Below are 22,490 nucleotides of genomic sequence, written 5' to 3' on the forward strand. Positions count from 1 at the left end.
TAAACTCTTCTTCCTTTTTTCTCGCAGCTAATCTCTCCTTCCTTCTTTCTCGCAGCTAATCTCTTCTTCCTTCTTTCTCGCAGCTAATCTCTTCTTCCTTCTTTTTCGCAGCTAATCTCTTCTTCCTTCTTTCTCGCAGCTAATCTTTTCTTCCTTCTTTCTCGCAGCTTATCTCTTCTTTCTCGCAGCTAATCTTTTCCTACTTCTTTCTCGCAGTTAATCTCTTCTTCTTCTTCTTCTTCTCGCAGCTAATCTCTCCTTCGCTCTTTCTCGCAGCTAATCTTTTCTTCCTTCTTTCTCGCAGTTAATCTCTTCTTCTTCTTCTTCTCGCAACTAATCTCTTCTTCTTCTTCTTCTTCTTCTCGCAACTAATCTCTTCTTCTTCTTCTTCTTCTCGCAATTAATCTCTTCTTCTTCTTCTTGCAACTAATTTCTCCTTCGCTCTTCTTTCACGCAGCTAATCTTTTCTTCCTTTTTTCTCGCAGTTAATCTCTTCTTCTTTCTTTCTCGCAGCTAATCTCTTCTTCCTTCTTTCTCGCAGCTAATCTCTTCTTTGTTATTTCTATTTTGATGTTTTCTATTTTACAAACATAAAAATACGAAGGTTTTCTCTTTCAGACCTTGCGATCTATGGGGCAGATGATGTTAAAGTCATCTGTTTCTATGACCAACGGTTATCGAGCAGGGTGGTATGTGGCCAGCACAACAACCAACCGCCTTTACTATTCCCAAATAATGACAGTTACCCATTAGAGGGGCACCTTAAAAATCCCGAAATTCAAATTCCCAGTCTTCGCCGAGATTCGAACCCAGGACATCAGGTTCTGAAACAAGCACTTTAACATTCGACCACCCATTCTACCACCCCGCCCTCTATTTAGAAACATACTTGCACACAATTTCTATAGACAGACTAACATCAGCGATGACAGTGTAACTACCTTGAAATTTCCCTTGTTACAGTGCCTAGGGACCAATGTACATTGGGACAGAAAAAAAACAGAAAAAAAAAAGAATGATGTAATGATAAACCAGTGACGTAGATCGAGATTTGCGGGCCGGGGAGGGGGGGGGCTTAAAATCATGGCATGAGATAATGAGGTAATATTCAATGTAGCTTAAAAACGAATTTCGGACACTCATTTGGAGGTCCTCTCAAGTGGAGGAACGGGGGATTTTCACATTTGGACCCCCCCTCCCCCACCCTAGCAACGCCACTCTGATAAACGATACCATAACATTCATTTGGATTAACAACCCATAACAAATAGTTAGATTGTATACATGATTTTTTTCTGAAAATTTATATCGTAATATTATCCACATGATCTCTTATAACAGCATATAAAGTACAAATGCATGTTTTATAGGTTTTCTAGGAAACATTTATTTTTTAATCGAGTCACAAATGTAGATAAAATATATTAATAAAAATAAATCTCTAATAATTCTACAATTCTACAAATTATATTTGTTGTAAATTTAAAAAAATAAATGTCAACAATTTATGAAACATTACAAAAGCTGGTGGCCAGGTGCTCATACGTTAGAATGGACAATCAAATCGGAGTTATTCATCCAAATGTCAAGATGAGGTCTGACAACTCGGGCATGCTAGGAATTACGTTGACTGGTTGCTGCAGTTCAAGGTTACACCATCTCTTGAGTATCAGTGTTTCCAGTCTTGTTGAGAGACTGCTGAGTTTATCCAAAACAATTCTAAATCTGAGTTGAACCTTGCCCACCCAAATTTTATCTTGGTAAATATTTAGGTTTGGCTTTGATGCTGAAAAATGAAAATACATACCTATGTTTGTTAGATATATACACAGATGAGAGGCAGATTAAGAGAGAGAGAGAGAGGTGCAAGTAGAAACCAAGATAAAGTATGCGCGAGAAACGAGGAATGAAATAAAGAGGTCGATATTCAACAGAAGAGTCGAAAATAGGAAAAGAGAACAAGAGGGGGGGGGATAGGGATGGGGAGAGACGGGGAGGGATAGGGATGGGGAGAGACGGGGGGGATACATGGGAGATAATTATAATGAGAGACAGAGCGAGAAAATTGAAGACAGTGAGAGAGACAGTAGATAAAGAGTACGAGGACAAAGAGGGCAAGAGAGAAATAGAGGGGAACCAGAATGAGACAATGGGAGAGGAGAGAGGGAGAGTTGCAAAACTAACTGTGTACATTAAACATTACTGATAAGCTAGAAACACACACACACACACACTCTACACAGAGATAACACGTACTGACGCCTACCACTAACATTAGCACTAAGATTTACCTGGTAGAAAACAGCTGATCAGTTAGCGGGAGGCGTGGTCTAGGGGTTTCATCGTTTCTAGGGAGATACTTCACAGCATGCTCTGTGGCTGCCCCTTACGCAATCCGCCCGTGAAGGATCTTTTTTTTTTAAAGTGATTTTAAGTTAAATATAAACTAAGTGCATATGTTAGACTTAATTATTTCAAAGTGATCACTTACATTGCCAATACTCTATTAAGTACAGCTCATTACTAAATGAAGACTTAAGGGTACGAGGTTCGACTCCCAGTAGTATCACAAGTTTTTTTTTTAACGAATTTTTTTTTCACTTAAACTAAAATCTGTTGGAAAACAAAAAAAAAAAAAAAAATTAAAAATTCAAATTTTTGGTATTACTAAAAAAAAAATATTCCAATACTTTTTAGCCTGTGTGTGAATACAAGACTTGCTGTTGGGCTCAAACGTTTTGTGTGAGGTGGCGGGGTTTGATAGTTCCGCTTTCAGATCTTGCTATCTATAGGTCAGAATGGTCAGATGATTATAATGTCAACTAAAGTCGGGTACCTATTAGAGATACGTGTACTTGGGGGCGCTCTAAAACATTCCGAATTTCAAAATCCAAGTTTTCACCGATATTCGAACCCAGGACCCCAGGTTTGGAGGTCTAGCGCTTAACATCTCAGCCACAGCGCCCCCTTGGTGTGATATGTGTGGTGTTTTTTTTTATTAATCAGTAAAGTGCCTATGTAAAAAAAAAACAACTTTCCATCCATGTAAGAAAAAATTGCAAACAAATGTTGAATAGTTTCCAGTTCCACTTGTGTTACTTCTCTCTTTATTTCAAATCTAGCTTCCCATCTGTCATGTGATCTGACAAAAAGGTGTCAAGGTATTTCTAAAAGACAATCTTTTACAAGCTAATATCTGAGGGCACAACTACTCCCAGACAAAATCATGAATTAAACAAAGACGTAGCCACCAGTTTTAGTATAATGTCGCTATTCAGCTTGCAAGTTCATAGGCAAAAAAAACAATACAAATAGAAATGGACACTGTTCTCGAAAATGTTTTGAGATTGAAATTTTCCTAGAAATGAGACAGTTGATTTATATCTTTGCAAAAAGAATTACTAGCAAATTGGCTACACTGGGAGATCTGTACTTTGACCGTTATAATTTTTCAAAGTATAATAAACAAGAAATACAATTTAAACATTCAAAAAAAAGATGATACCTCATTTATACACCTTTTGTTCTTCATAACTAACACATTTTGTTTCCATAAGAACATATACCTACCCCGCTCCATTCCCCCAGAGAAAGTGATGTTACATCAGCATGAAGGAATGCACGGGCCTGACACTGAGGGAGATTATGTTCAAGGCAAAAGACAGAGAGCGGGTGCAGCAGCGGGTGTAGCATTTCATCTGATGTTTTTGGGGTCTGATTTAAACACCTCCACCCTCATCCCATCTGGGCCTCTCACATTTCTACTTTTTACACTTTTGATGGCCTTGGTGATGGCCTTGGTGATTGTTACCCCCCCCCCCACACACACACACACGCCTTTCTTTTTCCTTTTCCACTTTCAGTCAAACAACTGGACAATACTATTCTTGACGGACCCCGCCCTCCTTTTTTTTTTCTTTTTTAAGGAAATTTAAATAAATTTTGGACATACTTTTGGCCCTTAAATTCCTGGTCTGTAACGATAAATTTGAGTGGCAAACTAAAGCTCACACACACACATACCTTTTTTGGCCCCTGAATTCTAGTATCACATTTCTCTCCTCCCCCTAGCCCAGCAAAACCCAAAATGGTAGATAATAAAGGGATACCCTCCCCCCCCCGGAAAAACAAATTCTGAAATACAATCTGTGACTTCTTTGGCTTCTCTCAATACCAAATATATCATAAGGTCGGTGTTGCCTTTAAGGCCGTAACTTATTTCAAAAAATGCTTTAGTAATTCTTTAGGGATGCCGGAAAGAACAGCATGATACAATTTCTTTTTTAAAGAACAATTAATCGGCCCTCATATTCACTTCGCTTTAGATCTAGCATGTAGATCTAGATTTAGTTGTAATAAAATAGTATGTCCAAAAAAAAAAAGAATAGAATTTGTTAAGAATTAAAAGTTAAAGTTGGGGCTAAAGGGAAGATTTTTATTAGTAAGCATTAGAATAAAAACCTATTGTGTGTATTATAACTAATCGACCCACGGCGTAGCATACGCCGCTATTTTGCCGGACCGGCCTAAGGCCACTACAACCTATGCGACCACAGTGGGCCCCGCACTTTCATATAACCCGCGGTAATTCTAGGTGCAAATTATTAAATTAAACCATTTTATAGCTTATAACAGATTTCCCGCGACCTCCTGGTCGTGCGGTTTGCGCGCTGGACTGTCGTTAGGACTTATCGATGATTCCCGACTACAAACCCTGCCCGCTCCCATCCCCCGTCGTCCTGTGGGCGGTTTGGACTAGGCAGTAAATGATCTTCAACTCTGAAGGAACATTCGAAACATGTAAAACATTTAAACATTCCTAATTGACCAGGAGCTCCTGGAAATCGCCTGAAATTGCAAAATATATGGAAAGTCCTGGAAATCTCCGGAAATGTATAAAAATATTACGAAAACTCAAACAAATCTCCTGAAATATATGGACAAAAATTGTCATTTTGGGGTGTCATTCAATATGGAAAACGCCAATCGATGGATAAAAAAAAACACATTATGCAATACCCGTAATTTTGGAATCTGGTGAAAGAAGCTTCTCGCGCCTAAAACTTGAGTTCAAAAAGTCTCGTAGATAGATTGAAACATTTGGTAATTCTTGCTATTGAGCTTGATCTATGAAGGAAATATAATTTTTATGATATACTGTATAACTTCGCTACACGCAAGGCTCGTAAAGTCATTCTGTACGTAGCAAAGAATCAATAAAATGCAAATACGAATTTATTATCAAATAGAACTCTTAATTTTAACTTATTATTAGTATCCCTACCCAAACTTGGCCTCGAAAAATCCGTTTCGCATAGGGTCACACAATGGTTAAGTCCGACCCCGCTATTTAGTGACTAGTAATACAGAGTTGATTACTTGTTCTCACCCTTTTTTTTTTTTTTCACCGCTAAAAATACGTGGGGTAACTAACTCTTAGAGTGATCTTTCCATGACTTCTTGGTCACAATGGTTAAGTCCGGTCCTGCTATTTTGTGACAGGTGTTTTTCCCCCCCCCCCCCATCCTCATTTTTTTTAACGTGGGGTAGCTCTAGTCCGACTGAGTGATCTTTTCTTTATTTCATGGTGTCTAAACTGTTGAGCCATGAAAAGAATTATATATATAGATTATTATATATTGGATCAATTTAAAAGGTCTAAGAAGTGATCTCATTCTTGGCCTTTAGGAAACATACTTCAGTGTTCCACCGGAGTCCAAGCTGTGCCACGTTATTCTGACATTTTGACCTCTCACCCTTCTACTCTCCTTTCTTTTCTCTTTTTTAAAAAAAAAAATCTCTAAATCACGTGACGACCGACAAGATTAAATTCTACCGGCAGACATGAGCTCTGTGCATGCAATTTAATGAGAAAATATATTGTGAACATTTTTTCTGGTTTAAATGTTTTAATAAATTTTACATTAAAATTTTGTCTAAATTTCTTTTTTTTTATAGCAACTATAGCAATACGATTACCTGACTACCTCTGTAACAAAAACATAGAATAATGGCAACTATTTGAGCGCATTTGATCTCTATAACCAACATCACAAAAATAATTGCAACTTATTGATGTTTAATATTGTTTTATTCTTAGATGTTGAAGTCTAAAACATAGAAAGAGAATATGTATGTATGGGCCATTTCACAAATTAAGAAGGAGTGGTCTTCAGGGGAAAATATAGAACCTTGCAAGATGCACTGGCATTTTCTTGGTCATGGACATAGGGTCATCAGCTGACTCAACTAGTAACTAGTCTTAAGACAAGAAAGTACGGCTAGTCCAAGATATGTTGAAACATTTTGACTTTACATACGGAAAGGTATAGACATGTCTTTGGTCAGAGAAATAGCGTAAATTGTGTTTCAGAAATGGTTAATTTCTCTACAGGATCTTGTTGATTAGAACCAGGTCTCTGTGTACCACACTGTGACATACTGTAATGTGTGTACTGGCCACACTGTGACATGCTATAATGTGTGTACTGGCCACACTGTGACATGCTATAATGTGTGTACTGGCCACACTGTGACATGCTATAATGTGTGTACTGGCCACACTGTGACATGCTATAATGTGTGTACTGTCCACACTGTGACATGCTATAATGTGTGTACTGGCCACACTGTGACATGCTATAATGTGTGTACAGGCCACAATAATAATAATATGCCTAGTCTTTGAGTCCGAAGACTAGTGAGGAATGCAGTATTTCCCGTGGCTGCGCAGTCCCAGCTGTGACCTACAAATTTTGCCACATCTATGGCAAGCATAACCATTGTCCGCAGGCGTTCGATTTAGATTTTCTTTTCGCCGTCTGCAGCAGATTTTCTTTTGGTCTGTGTACTGGCCACAATGTAAATACTATTACGTGAGTACTGGCCACAATGTAAATACTATTACGTGAGTACTGGCCACAATGTAAATACTATTACGTGAGTACTGGCCACAATGTAAATACTATTACGTGAGTACTGGCCACAATGTAAATACTATTACGTGAGTACTGGCCACAATGTAAATACTATTACGTGAGTACTGGCCACAATGTAAATACTATTACGTGAGTACTGGCCACAATGTAAATACTATTACGTGAGTACTGGCCACAATGTAAATACTATTACGTGAGTACTGGCCACAATGTAAATACTATTACGTGAGTACTGGCCACAATGTAAATACTATTACGTGAGTACTGGCCACAATGTAAATACTATTACGTGAGTACTGGCCACAATGTAAATACTATTACGTGAGTACTGGCCACAATGTAAATACTATTACGTGAGTACTGGCCACAATGTAAATACTATTACGTGAGTACTGGCCACAATGTAAATACTATTACGTGAGTACTGGCCACAATGTAAATACTATTACGTGAGTACTGGCCACAATGTAAATACTATTACGTGAGTACTGGTCAAGTTGTGGCTATTAGTATGCATGGTCACAGTGAGCAATGCTACAATCTGTGGTCACTTCTAATTTATTTGGGTCGGGTTTTTCAAGATTATCTTCAACTTTGAAGGAACATTTTAGAAATAAAAACATCTGACTTCAAGGCTGTGTATCTATAGACAATAACTTGATATTCATACTAAAAACAAGATTAAATTTCAAATATTGAATAGGAAATTCTATTTATTTTTCTAGAATTTCTTTTGAAAAAAGATATCGATCCTAAATAAAATTTCATCCAAGTTGTGTTTGCAGACATCATCCTTTTAAACCTACCTACAGATGTCATTTTATTTGGGATAAAACTTTCAAATATGTAGTTTTTTCAATTCGTCTTTACTTGAAAACCGATTCATTTGTTTCTCTAGATATTTAGGTATCCTATTTGAATGTGAGCCAACACATGGTTTATTAGTCTAGTAATTTGGTATGTGTCATTAATACTTACGCTTGTATCGGATGACTCCTGTCCAGATATTAGAAATTAAAGCAATTGAATATATCACTTCAACAAAGGCTGCTCAGACTCTCAGCAACTAATTCAAAACTAGACTTTAATTCTGATAATAAATCTGATACCTAGTATTAAGTTTTGAATTCAATTTTCTAATTGCTTACGTCAGTCAGATCAGAGCAAATGTTGAGGAACATTGAGAATATTGAGAAATATTGAGAATATTAGGGAACATTGAGAATACTTAGGAACATTGAGAATGCTGGGGAATATTGAGAATGCTGGGGAACATTGAGAAGGTTAAAGAAAATTAAGAATGTTGAGGAACATTGAGAATGTTGAGGAACATTGAAAATGTTGAGGAACATTGAGAATATTGAGGAACGATTCCTAGTATTGTAATGATTATCTCTACTCTGGTCATTTCGTAAAATCAACTCATGTAGGCAGATTCGAATTCGCTTACTCTCTGGCAACTTGCTTCAACACAGGAATTGTGGGAACTAAAGTAGCGTATTATCTTTCACTATCATGTGTCAGTTAATATAATTCCTTTTATTAGCTTGCAAACTCTTCATGAGAGGGATGGGGACTGCGTGGAAACTTCGACGGGTATTTCAAAAATGGCTCCAGAATGACCAAGCATGTCATCAATTTCCACCTCCCGTTTTTTTTCTTGCTGTTTCTTTTTATTTTCTTTTTATTTCTCTCTATCTCTTCTCCCTCTCTTTTCTCTTTTTCTCTGTCTCTTCTCTCTCTGTCTCTCTCACTCATCCATTCTCTCTTTCTTCCTTTCTACCTCCTCTATTTTTTAGTCTTTATGCAATGCCTTATCAAAACTTTGTTCAGCTTAGCAAGCCCAACGGTCGAAGAGCACTTTAACAGTTCAACAAACTGTAATACTAGCACTTTAACATTAATCAAACTATTATATCAGCACTTTAACAGTTCAACATACTGTTATATCAGGACTTTAACAGTTCAACAAACTGTAATACTAGCACTTTAACATTAATCAAACTGTTATATCAGCACTTTAACAGTTCAACATACTGTTATATCAGGACTTTAACAGTTCAACAAACTGTAATATCAGCATTTTAACAGTTCAACAAATTGTAATATCAACATTTTAACAGTTCAACAAACTGTAATATCAGCATTTTAACAGTTCAACAAACTGTAATATCAGCATTTTAACAGTTCAACAAACTGTAATATCAGCATTTTAACAGTTCAACAAACTGTAATATCAGCATTTTAACAGTTCAACAAATTGTTATATCAGTAATTTAACAGTTTAACAAATGTTATATATACCAGGTGCATGATCACTTTCTTGATATTATGTATGTTTTTTATTCGATTCTTTCCAACACTGATAAAACTCCATAGCATGTAGATCTACTTTATCTGTCCTTAGGGAAATTGACTTTTTGTTTTCTGTTGTAACATGTGAAGTTTTCCTTTGACTATTCCTATCCAAACCCTAAGGTCTCTCTCTTCTACCTTTAGTGTGTGAGTGGGTGGTGTATGTGTGCGGCAACTAATGTCGTCCTTAATGTCATAAATCTGTGCTAGCGCTCCCCTTTGGTTCAAGAATGACAGACTCAATCTATTCACACAGACATCTACCTCTTTTACTCACACACTGATCAGCTACTTATGCACGTACTCGCTCACTTTTTCTCTTTCCATCATTCTGTTTCTTCTCATTTTCTCTTTTTTTTTTCGCCTTTTCTCTTTTATCACTTCTTTCATTCAGAACTTGAATAACTTCATTCCTTATCATACCAAAATATTTGTTTATTTGATTAAGTTTTCTGTTTCTCTCTGGTACTTTCTGTCATTCAGTTCTCTCTCTGTCTTGTATAGTACTAATTCTTTTTTTTCCTTTTCGTCTTATTTCTTTTAATCTTTTCCTGATCTCCACTTTTTTAAAAGTATTCACATGTGAAAAGTGTGACCTTTAAAATGACTTTATACTTTGAAACATAACTCTCACTACCTGGTTCATTTTCTAGAAACTATAAATAACCTGTTTGTGAAAGTAGAGAACAGGGCTGAGCAGGTCGTACCAGGAGCTTCTAAAGTTGCACTAGTTTAAGATTAGAATAGGAACCATTCAACCAATGCGATGGCAGCTAGGTCAAGCTAATTGATCTTTCTTTTCTACTAAGTTATCTATCTCACTGTCTGCTAAAGAAAATAATGTACTATTGGTCTCTTCACACATTTTTTTTCAATTACCTTTTTTTACCATACATTAATTTTCTTTTTAATGATTCTTGCATTAAAAGTGTTTGTGATAATGTATCTGATTGAATATTCATTCTCTGGCACTGTTAGTTTAAAGGAAACACTAACAAATGTCTCTTGTCCAGAGAGCGCTGATTGGACCTCACTCAAAAGTCTCTTGTCCAGAGAGCACTGATTGGACCTCACTCAAATGTCTCTTGTCCAGAGAGCGCTGATTGGACCTCACTCAAAAGTCTCTTGTCCAGAGAGCACTGATTGGACCTCACTCAAAAGTCTCTTGTCCAGAGAGCACTGATTGGACATCACTCAAAAGTCTCTTGTCCAGAGAGTGCTGATTGGACCTCACTCAAAAGTCTCTTGTCCAGAGAGCGTTGATTGGACCTCACTCAAAAGTCTCTTGTCCAGAGAGCGCTGATTGGACCTCACTCAAAAGTCTCTTGTCCAGAGAGCACTGATTGGACCTCACTCAAAAGTCTCTTGTTCAGAGAGCGCTGATTGGACCTCACTCAAATGTCTCTTGTCCAGAGAGCACTGATTGGACCTCACTCAAATGTCTCTTGTCCAGAGAGCACTGATTGGACCTCACTCAAAAGTCTCTTGTCCAGAGAGCACTGATTGGACCTCACTCAAAAGTCTCTTGTCCAGAGAGCACTGATTGGACCTCACCCAAAAGTCTCTTGTCCAGAGAGCACTGATTGGACCTCACTCAAAAGTCTTTTGTCCAGAGAGCACTGATTGGACCTCACTCAAAAGTCTCTTGTCCAGAGAGCACTGATTGGACCTCACTCAAATGTCTCTTGTCCAGAGAGCACTGATTGGACCTCACTCAAAAGTCTCTTGTCCAGAGAGCGCTGATTGGACCTCACTCAAATGTCTCTTGTCCAGAGAGCACTGATTGGACCTCACTCAAAAGTCTCTTGTCCAGAGAGCACTGATTGGACCTCACTCAAATGTCTCTTGTCCAGAGAGCACTGATTGGACCTCACTCAAAAGTCTCTTGTCCAGAGAGCACTGATTGGACCTCACTTAAATGTCTCTTGTCCAGAGAGCACTGATTGGACCTCACTCAAATGTCTCTTGTCCAGAGAGCACTGATTGGACCTCACTCAAAAGTCTCTTGTCCAGAGAGCACTGATTGGACTTCACTCAAATGTCTCTTGTCCAGAGTGCACTGATTGGAGCTCACTCAAATGTCTCTTGTCCAGAGAGCACTGATTGGACCTCACTCAAAAGTCTCTTGTCCAGAGAGCGCTGATTGGACCTCACTCAAATGTCTCTTGTCCAGAGAGCGCTGATTGGACCTCACTCAAATGTCTCTTGTCCAGAGAGCACTGATTGGACCTCACTCAAATGTCTCTTGTCCAGAGAGTGCTGATTGGACGTCACTCAAATGTCTCTTGTCCAGAGAGCACTGATTGGACCTCACTCAAATGTCTCTTGTCCAGAGAGTGCTGATTGGACGTCACTCAAATGTCTCTTGTTCAGAGAGCACTGATTGGACCTCACTCAAATGTCTCTTTCCAGTGAGCACTGATTGGACCTCACTCAAATGTCTCTTGTCCAGAGAGCACTAATTGGACCTCACTCAAATGTCTCTTATCCAGAGTGCGCTGTAACAGCCACAGTGTTACACTATGTAGCAGACTCTACCCCTATAACTATGCTAGAGAACGAGAAAACATCTGAATCGAACGAAACGTCTATCGGGTATTTCCAGACTATTTGAAGAGTTGAATAAAGTAACTTGCAGGAACATTGTACACATTGTCTTCTAAGTCTAGCTCTAGATACTTGTCATGTGAATAGTATAAAAGTCTAGTAGATCTCTACATTCAAGAACCAGTGGATTCTTTCTCGGGTGGAAGAAATGAGGGAACGAGACGTGGAATATTCCTTTTTTTTAAAAATCATTTATTGGTGATTAAGAAAAAATAATCGTTTTATTAAAAAAGTATTTTATATGTTTGTCTTGTTTTTAAAATCAGGAATTTGTATTTCTAGTTCTAATACATTCAAGTCTCAATCTACCCACGCAGTCATGTACATTTTCAATTCAAAGTTTTTTCCCCGACACAGATTGATGTGAGAACTGAACTTGTAGGTCAGTATCTCATTTTGTTACTCGCTTGAAATTACAGTGACATGCCTAGTTGATTTTTTTTTTTTACTTTCCAGACCACCAGTAACTTGTCACTCTCTTTCTTTCAAGTTGGATTGTATTCAGCAGACTCATCCATTTGCATTGCAGATATAAATAGACGTAATCTACTCGGTGGTTTGCGGAGACTCATTAAAGTTCTTAACCAACAAGTAAAATACAAAGAAATATAATTAGTCCTTTATACAGCTGATCAACCTTTGCAAGAGCGGTTCTTTTGCTCTTAATGACTAATGAATGATAGATTTAAAAATGGAACCTAGTCCATATTCCCCCCACACCCACCTCAGAAAAAAAATCTGCTTAGGTGAACCTAAAAAATGTACTAGAGAAAAAGAAAAGTTCTACTTTCAGACTTTGTGGTCTATAGGGCAGATGATGTAAAGGTCCTCTGTTTCTGTGGCCTAAGGTTAACAAAGGTGTCATGTGGCCAGCACAAAGACAAACCACCTTTACTTTTCCCCAACCAATGACAGGTACCATTAGAGCTGAGTGAGCTCGGAGGCGCCGAAAGATCCCGAAATTAAATATCACATTCTTCACCAGGATTCGAACCCAGGACAACAAAACTTATATTAACTGACTCTGTCTGGCTCGTACAAAGTTTGTACATTTTATTTCTCCGACACCCAATCTCAGATCAAGCTGAAAATTTACAAAATTATTTCTTTTATCTGACAACAAAAGAATCAATAAAAAATTTTTGTACCAATTAGTTAATTAACTATTGGTAAATAATTATTTTGCTTGGTATCTCGAAAAGGGGAAAAAATTGTACTTGACTGAACCTACACAGAATTAGTCCCCTTTATAGGTCGCCGATTAAAAGTAAGTTTAAAACAAACAATAGGTAACTAAAAATCCTCTATATTCATACATAAGCTCCTATCGCTAGAGTGGTCAGTATGTATCCTTGAAGAGGCTTGAGCCATGAGTTTTAATTCAGATCAGTCACCCCCTTTTTTTTTAATTAAAAATGCTTTTAAAAAGTGATTACAGTAAAATTCACCCAGATATCCAATCCTCACCCCCCCCCCCCCGATTTTACCACCTGGTCCAGACAAGTGCTAGGATCATAGCGTATTGAGAAAGCTAAAAGCATGAAATTGCGCTAAATAATACGATTGGTAAATATACAGTTTTGTGTGTGTGGTTAGTCTAGAATAGTCTAGATCTATTACAAATTTAATAACATGACTAAACAAGCTAATTGATACAAGAACACTTCGTATAAGCGTTGTTTTCTTTTTTAAGTATTGTTTACGTATAATCTTATTCTATATTAAACTTATCATTAATGAATGGCGCCTAAATACGGTAAGACCCTCTGGTGGCGTGTCTGTTCAAGATGAGTTTCAAGACCAAAATTAATGTTAGAAAATAATATTTCAAAAATAGAGTTTTCTAGAGATGGCCAAATAGCTAGTAATGCTTTTTTCTCAACTGTTAAATTTATAGGAAAATCATTAGAGCCGTTTTCGAGAACCGCGCAACCCTCCCCCCCCCCCGCCCCAAATCCACCCAGTGCCGATGAATGTGCAAGCTGAATAGAGGAATTGTAAAAAGACGGTGACACATGAACTTTATGAATACGGTATTTGGAGCGTCTCTGTTCCCCACCCATCTCTGACATTAACGTCGATAATTAAAATTAAAACAAGTGTTCAATAGTTCTGGCAAGCAACTAAACAACAAGGAAATGACAATGAAATAAACAAACAAATACGACAATTGTAAACAGCGTCCATCTCAGGTGCCTAGGTGAAAGTCAAGTCTGTATTTCTAAACGGTCCATTTATGTCGCACTCTTAATAGTGCGCTAGTGGGCACCATCTTCAACTTCTCCGGTGTGATGTTCCTAAGAGTTGAGTCTATGGCTCTTGGAAATCTAGGATTATTGAAGCTTGCCTCATTCTGCATGTCTGAACAAACTTTCGTCTAGGAAACATCCAGAAAGATGTAAATGATTACGTCCCTTTACCGATAGGTCGTTGAGGCAGGGTGTGTCACAAGTTGGGGTTTTTCTTCCATTCCCGCCAGTGCAATGGACTCGCACCCCATCGGGGGTTCCTTTTTTGCTTCACTATTGGCCTAATCGTCTCCTCTAACGACTGTTATTAAATTATGTAGTATCGAGGAAACATAGTTGAGCATTGAAAATGTTTGACCAAAATTACTGACCACTCGAATTGTGCTGATTTCCTGACACCCTCGTTAACCAATGACAAGTGAACGCTATTGTGTCCCATTGGAATGGCGAGCCTCAAAATGAATTCTTTAGGTCAGTTCTGCAACTGGACTAAGCCCTAGGTGTTACAATCGGCATTGGCATGACCATCCGGCCCACAACTTGATTGCCTTCTAATTGACGTCAATTGTTATATGGCTCCGTCTGACTCGGAAGACAATGGATGCGCCAAGATGAGTCAATGGCTTTGTCATTGTCTTGAGATGGGGCAGAATCTGGAGTGACTGATCAAGCCAATTCTGGAGCGGCAGTGTTTGCCACAGTTTGTGCATGTATATGCTTCTGTCCTATGGCTAGCTGACGGTGCAGCTTTTTTTTTCTTGCCTGACTGCGTAAAATTGTGATTTTTGAAAGATTTCGTAGCGAGGAAATACTGAGATCTGGCAACGAGCTCAATAACATTGGACTCGACACGCTAGTTGAGTTAATTTTGGTAACAGTGGATCTATAGATGACTGTATACAATACTACTCCTTTATAACGAGAAATTCGTTTGTAATGTATAAGCTTAGTGTCTTATAGATTCACCAGTGTATTTACATCCATTCATCTTCTACTTCACTATACAAAATATAAGCCTCATTGTTTGTTAAACTTGCTTTATGTATATAGTGGGATGTATATCACTAGTAGCATGGTCTATGGATATAGATCGAGATGATTCCATTACGAGAGTTTGTTAAGTCTGTAAGGTTCTTGTATGAAAGGTAAAAGAACGCTACTTACTGTCGTTGCAAGTAGCCCATTCGGCGACTCAACCGGCCCATTTCGGTACCGGCCCAACGTGCATTTGCCCGGATGCCAATATAGCCAGTCCGCCCCAGACTAAACCTAGGTCTGGGTGTGGGCAGGAAGACCAGATACATCATTAAAATAATGTCTTGAACATTTAGTTTACATAAATACTTTACTTTATTATTTTTTTTAAAGGAAACGTCTTTAAAGACAGAGTGAAATGAAACTCCTTTCTTATTGATTATCTTAAACTCACTTATGCTAACGCCTGTCTTCTAGAGTCACTTCCCCTTGTTCCTGTTTTCCTATGCTTTGATTCTATAGTCATGTGCAAGTTCTATTTCTACTTATTTCCTATTGAAACAATTTATCACATGATCTGATTTATAAAATATGTTTCACAAAGAAGCCAAATATCTAAACTTAGCAACCCACATTCAAATGGGGTGGAGGTGGAGGACAACTAAACAGTCTAATTGAATTTAGTCCTAGACTGGGAGGACATGTAAAGCTTATTTTTCACTTACCACCAAGAGGAACGTGTTTTAAATCTCAAACTGACTTTCATGCTTGTGGATGTGTGTGTGTATTAGTGTAGATGTGTAGTGGGTTGACTGATTGAGTAATGTATCAAATGAGTAATGATTTTACTGAATAATAGATTAATTAATAGATTTATCGATCACGTGAATAATACATTTATTGAGTGATTGATTGATTGAGTAATGATTAACGAAGAAAATGATAAACTGATTGTCTTAAAATTTTATTAAGTAATTTATTAACTGCGCATTTACTCCGATGTATAGGTCTTGAATGTAATAATGTAATAAATATTATATCTCCTCCCTCGTGTAAAGATTGAATGTTTCTCTGACATTTTAGCTCACACTAATAACGCGAGCCATGTATAACTTTTCTTACCCCTAGTTTCTTAGAACAACTTTATCTCACCTATGTCCTCGACATTATATTGTGAACACACATTGCTTACATTGGTATGATAACCCTAGACCTGAGATGTAACTAGGGGCGGACTGGGTGTCAAAATCGGTCCTGGAACTTCTGTATCGTTCGGCCCATAAATTGTATATCATGTGATGGACATCCACTATTAAGCCTACCTGTCCTCAAAGTCATTATGTTAGGTTTGATTATGTATCGATAATTGTACGTATACTGTGAACATATATGATTATGCTAAACATAGGCCTTATGTTTCTTGTTAATCTCAAAGTGTGATGGCCCTAAAAGGATGAAGCCTACTGTCTACGATGAAGGCTATTACAATATTTCGGAAAACGGGGTAGATTAAAGTGGAATTGCACTGCAGATTCTGGAGAAGATTTTTTTTTAAACGACACTCAGAAGGCCCCTTTCATAGGAGAATATTATAAAACCTTTAACAATTTAATACGTGCCATGTAGCCCTTTCGGTGGACCTACCGACCTATTAGGGTACCGGCCCACCAGCAAGTTTCCCAAATGCCCATGTAGCCAGTTCGCCCCTGAATGTCACGTATTTTTATGTTAATAAATTTCAAATGTTACGGTTTTTTGAAGGAATGCATTTGTGAATGAAAACCTTAGACTTGTCAATTATTGCACAAATTAAGCACAAGGACTAACGAACAATGAAAATAAAACAACAATGAAGTCCACAAGCCTAAAGGTAAAGTGGCCAACATACTGGTAATAAAACAACAATGAAGTCCACAAGCCTAAAGGTAAAGTGGCCAACATACTGGTAATAAAACAACAATGAAGTCTACAAGCCTAAAGGTAAAGTGGCCAACATACTGGTAATAAAACGACAATGAAGTCTACAAGCCTAAAGGTAAAGTGGCCAACATACTGGTAATAAAATGACAATGAAGTCCACAAGCCTAAAGGTAAAGTGGCCAACATACTGGTAATAAAACAACAATGAAGTCTACAAGCCTAAAGGTAAAGTGGCCAACATACTGGTAATAAAACGACAATGAAGTCCACAAGCCTAAAGGTAAAGTGGCCAACATACTGGTAATAAAACGACAATGAAGTCCACAAGCCTAAAGGTAAAGTGGCCAACATACTGGTAATAAAATGACAATAAAGTCCACAAGCCTAAAGGTAAAGTGGCCAACATACTGGTAATAAAACAACAATGAAGTCTACAAGCCTAAAGGTAAAGTGGCCAACATACTGGTAATAAAACGACTGTCCATGAGGTGAAACAAGTCTTAGTGTTTTCTACATGATTGAATCAGTTTTGTGCTTGGAAGTGCTCAAATCAATGCCAGCTCTACAAATTCATAAAATAAATAATTAATTAAAATGGAGGCGCGGTGGCTGAGTGGTAAAGCCCTTTTTTTTCGAACCTGAGGGTCCCAGGTTCAAATTCAAACATTTAATTTCGAGATTCTTAGGGTGTTTCTATCCACCCAGTCGTTGTGCTGGCCACATGACATCCTCGTTAACCGTGGGCCACAGAAACAAATGACCTTTATATCATCTGCCTAGAGATCGCATGCTCTGAAAGGGGAACTATTCTCTACTTCACTTTTAATAATTAAATATTGTTCGAAAATTGTTCTTAATATTCTCAACCCATAATATTATGCAAATCAAGAGATTCATAAAACTGGTGGATACAATAAAAGCCAAAGCGCGATTGTGTTTTCATTATCACTGGAAGGTTCAGATAACCAGTCCTATATCTGAGATGAATTTCTTAGTTGTTTCCAGATCAGGCAGATCCTCATACAGTTTCCTTCTAATAGAGTTAATAGAGAGTTGTGTTGCTGGTATTTTGTTACGATCTCATGCTATAAAGGCTGCAGCTAACGTGTGGTCCATCTGAACACACTCCACAAGTTTCGCTACTTCTAAAGTTCAGTTTCATGAACATGTGTTGCCTCATTTCCTTGTGCCTGCAAGGAGGCAACCAAATTTTTATGAACTGTGTCAACACTCAAAAGAATCAAATACCAAGTTGAAGACATAGCTAGATCTAAGGGACGAGTGGTGAATGACTTTTGATAGACTTCAAGTAAACAGCACATGACATAGACAGATGACAGAAACAGATGACAGAGACAGATGACAGAGACAGATGACGGAGACAGATGACAGAAACAGATGACAGAAACAGATGACAAACAGAGACATGAGACGTTTATAGTTTTGAAATAGACAAACAAACTTGTACTCAAATAATACGCCATCAAACATACACACAGACACAAATAACTACAGGGCAGAAGTTGTACTCCAGAGATGACCGAAACTAGTGGCCTGGGTGTCAGAGGCCAATAACATAGTGGCCCAGACATCATGTCAAACTAGTGACTGATTAGATGAGGTGAAAAAAAAATTGGGCTTGGAAAAACAAATCATTACCCTGCCACTTTGGCAACTCAATCTGCTTATATTTACTTAGTAATAATTAAAATATGTAGAATTTAGGGGTATTATTACTGGTGTGACTTCGGTAGTGTGTAATTCAAGATAGAATTAAATAAACCAGACAAATTTGTGTTTAACAAAAATGTGAAAAAAAAAATATTAATGCCTTTAAAACTTTGATTTCTTGCTGAAAATATAAAAAAAGCAACAATCTTTAAATTTAGTCGACATTTCGTTCGAAACTATTACTGAAAAAAGAAATGGGTTGGGGGGGGGCTAATAATATAATACTAATAATACTCTTTTAATTAGTCGAAAGGTTAAAACTCGCTTTATTTTTTATTTTTTTTATTATTTCAGTCCAATCTAAATATTGCTTTTAAATAAAAATGAATAAAGATAAAAAAGAAACCCAGAATATGGAGTCTTGAGCTAAACTTTTTAATTGATTCTGATGTCCACACTAATAAATACAAAGTAGATTAACTGTTACTGAACTGCATGGTCTGGAAATGAGTACCACAGAACTCCACAGTTACTCACCAACAGTTTCGGTGTCTTCATGAGCAGAGCGTCACGTCTTGACAATTGATCCACATCCTTTACAGCTGATGTCACAACTAGAGAAAACTATCGATTCTATATAAACTCAATGGAATGTTAACAGTATGCTGTTCTATAGCATTAACACACTGATTGCGTTCATCTGAGCTAGTTTATTTGTAATTAAACTTCCTGTAACAGATGGTCTTTGTACTGTTGGAGACTTTGCAGGAAGGATGAATTTTAGAACTGATTTTTTACTTTAATTTTGTTTATTTTAGGTGAGATTTTAATGTTAAACCATCACCTGCTCCAGCGCAACCAAAAGGGGTTTTGAGTTTAATATCCCACTCCAGGGGGTTTTGAGTTTAATATCCCACTCAAGGGGGTTTGAGGCTAAAAACCCACCTCTTCTATAAAACAAAAATGATACAAATGACAGTCACCAAATTACATGAGCGTAGCCAAGGGGGATTTTGAGTTTAAAACATCCTCCGAATTTGTTTAATCATAAAGCCCCCTTTACAATATAAGACTCAAGCATACAACAGTCAACAGTTACTATGAGAGTAGCCAAGAGGGGTTTTGTGTTTAAAAAAAACCTCCAGAGGGCTTTAAGTTAAACCCCCTCCAGAAGGTTTTGAGTTTAAAGCCCTCAATTTAAAACTAACGCAAACTACACACACAAAATTCTTTGAGAGTAGCCAAGAGTTTAACCCTCCCTCCTTCCAGAGGGCTTTATGTTTAAAAACCCCTCCAGTTGGTTTTTGAGCTTAACCCCCCCTCCCCCCCCCCCCCACGGGTAGCTTTGAGGTTTAAAAAAATTAAATATTATCCTAAAGCTAACTACAGTCACCAAATTCTATGAGCGTAGCTAGTGGAGTTTTGAGTTTGTTTTTAGTTTACCCCCTCCCCCCCCCCAACATGTAATTTTGACTAAAACACTTCCATTTTCGATATAAAATCCTGAGCAAACTAAAGTCACAAATTCCATGAGCGTAGCCAAGAGGGGTTACAAATTTCTACCAGTCGCTGGAGTCCACTAATAAAGTGCATTGAATAGCTGATTTAGTTTTTTGAACCAAAATTTTTAATAGCAGGATAATGCACAGTAGATATTTCAGAGTATGGATTTTTTTTTTTGTTTTAAATTCCGGAAATAGTGAAGTGTGCTCAAAACGCAGTCCTTTTAGTTTAGGATTTGGGTTGCCTTAGTCAATTTTGTATTTTCCCCGAGACGTGTGTGTGTGTGTGTTCCTATTTTTATTTCCTGCTAATGTATTGAATGCTGCTATAACAACGAGAGATCATTATCTTGAGCAATTATTTTTCATCATTATTCTTTCATTCGCTTTTTGTTTTTCTTTGTCTTTGTTATAATAATTATGAACAAGACAGCGCCTCTCTCTCTCTCTTTCTCCTGTTCCAGTGATAACTTGCCCACAAGACTTAAGGGCAGTACTCTAGCTCAGGCAAACCTCTACCAGAAACTTCATTTTGTCCTCTACCAGATCCCGTCACCGGTAGTGCCCTATGACCTATATAAGGCGCTGACCATTAAACCGGTGGACAGCGGTGACCAGAGCTTCCGGTTGCCGAGACAGTCCTGGTGTGAATAGCCTGGGTACGAAATCATTAGAATGTCCATCAGGCCGTCAGATGAGAAGATCATTAGTGTAAATTGTCTTTTATTTTATGATTTTATGTGTCTTAGTGTGGACGTGGATTTAGAGCAACTACTTAGTATTTGAACTATAAAACTGTAGGAACCTAATATTTGGGATGTATTTTATCCTATACTCTTAAGCGAGCAATTCTTGTATGTATGTATGTATGTATGTATATATATTTATATTTATATATATATATAAATTTTATTTCGAAAACGGCTCTAACGTTTTTCTTTAAAATTTCACGGTATGTGCATAATAGTGAGAAAAAAATTCTCATCTCATTGGCCACATCGGGAAAACTCGAGATCGACCGTTATATCGGTTTGAAAATGGCTCATTATCGAAAAATTAATTTTGGCTAGAATGTTTTATGAATGAAAATTTTCCATGACGTAAACGGGAAAAACGCTGCTTACGTCACTAAGCTTACAGCAGTATACTAAAATATTTCTTTGCAAACAAGATCGAGTTCTAAAGGATCAATAGACCTAATTAAACATTTGCGCACCATCTTACTGTAGATTGATTTATTATAGAACTATGAAAGAAAAGTAATGAAATTAAATGTGCCGATATATGATTAGTTATTGTGTTTTAAGTGCTTAATAAGTTGTTTACTCTTTAATTGTGTAGAGCGGTGTAGATACCTTTTACTTTGTTGTTTATTTTGCTGGTGACCTCCAGCTGTCTCGTTCTGAGGTTGCATGCAACCATATGCTCTCTTCTATGTCAGCTAAGTCAAGTTTGCGCCATAAGCTGGTCTTTTAAGCGTTTCGGTGTTACGTAGACCACTTTTTAGCTCACCAAAAAAGACTGCCTTTGGCATGCGTTCGTCTGAGATTCGTTTCCCATACAGGATACTGCTCTGTCCAGCGTAACTGTCGGACTTAAAGAATTCGGATACACATTTGAGACCAAAAGAAAATTTGCTGCCGAGGACAAACGCAGACGCTAAAAGAAAATCTTAATCGAGCACCGCGGACAACGGTTATGCTTGCCTTGGAAGTGGCAAGATATGTAGGTCACAGCTGCAATCCTCATTAATTTTCGGACTCTAAGACAAGCCTTATTATTATTATTATTTTGCTGGTGAATTATTACCATGTGCTCATGCTTCGGTGTCTACCTCTCCTGTACCAAAACAAAGGAAAGGGTCATAACACAGCTTCTCTACGCCTTACTTGCTCACACTAAACATGATATCCATCTAGCGGTCAACGAGTTTGCGTACGCTGCAGTCTCTTTTGATTTAACTATAAACCTCGGTAAAAAGCTTGGAGTTAGGGCGTGTTGACGGAAGGCCCAAGAGAGATCTGAATGGAGGGATGTGTAAAAGCAGGCCATATCCCTCCACGGGCTGTAGCACCACTGGGATGGAAGGATGGCAAAAGCCGGTATGAACTTCTTATAGTCAGGCTGGGCAGGGCACGTATCCCGTATGGGTAACGAGCATATTGTTCGGCGCAACTGAGGTGCCCCACGGAAACGTTTCTTTAGAAAACTAATGCGATGATTTAAGTCTAATAAGAAAAAATGCGCCATTTTACTTTGTCACTAAGTGCATG

The 22,490-nt window shown here is 37.8% G+C and overlaps 1 protein-coding gene across 6 annotated transcripts in view; it reads left to right on the top strand.

The window, feature by feature from the left end:
• The window catches only part of LOC106072725 (cholecystokinin receptor type A-like), a 156,898-nt gene that overhangs the window by 28,714 nt on the left and 105,694 nt on the right, over nt 1-22,490 (top strand). Inside the window, exon 4 of one of the 6 annotated variants that reach the window (XM_056011912.1) lies at nt 12,183-12,282. The exons of the other annotated variants lie outside the window; for them this stretch is intronic. The gene's annotated coding sequence lies outside the window, so the exon portion shown is untranslated. The remainder of the gene's footprint in view (nt 1-12,182; nt 12,283-22,490) is intronic. 6 annotated transcript variants of the gene reach the window in all.

This window comes from Biomphalaria glabrata, chromosome 15 (genome assembly GCF_947242115.1).
Source record: "Biomphalaria glabrata chromosome 15, xgBioGlab47.1, whole genome shotgun sequence".
Taxonomy (NCBI): domain Eukaryota; kingdom Metazoa; phylum Mollusca; class Gastropoda; family Planorbidae; genus Biomphalaria; species Biomphalaria glabrata.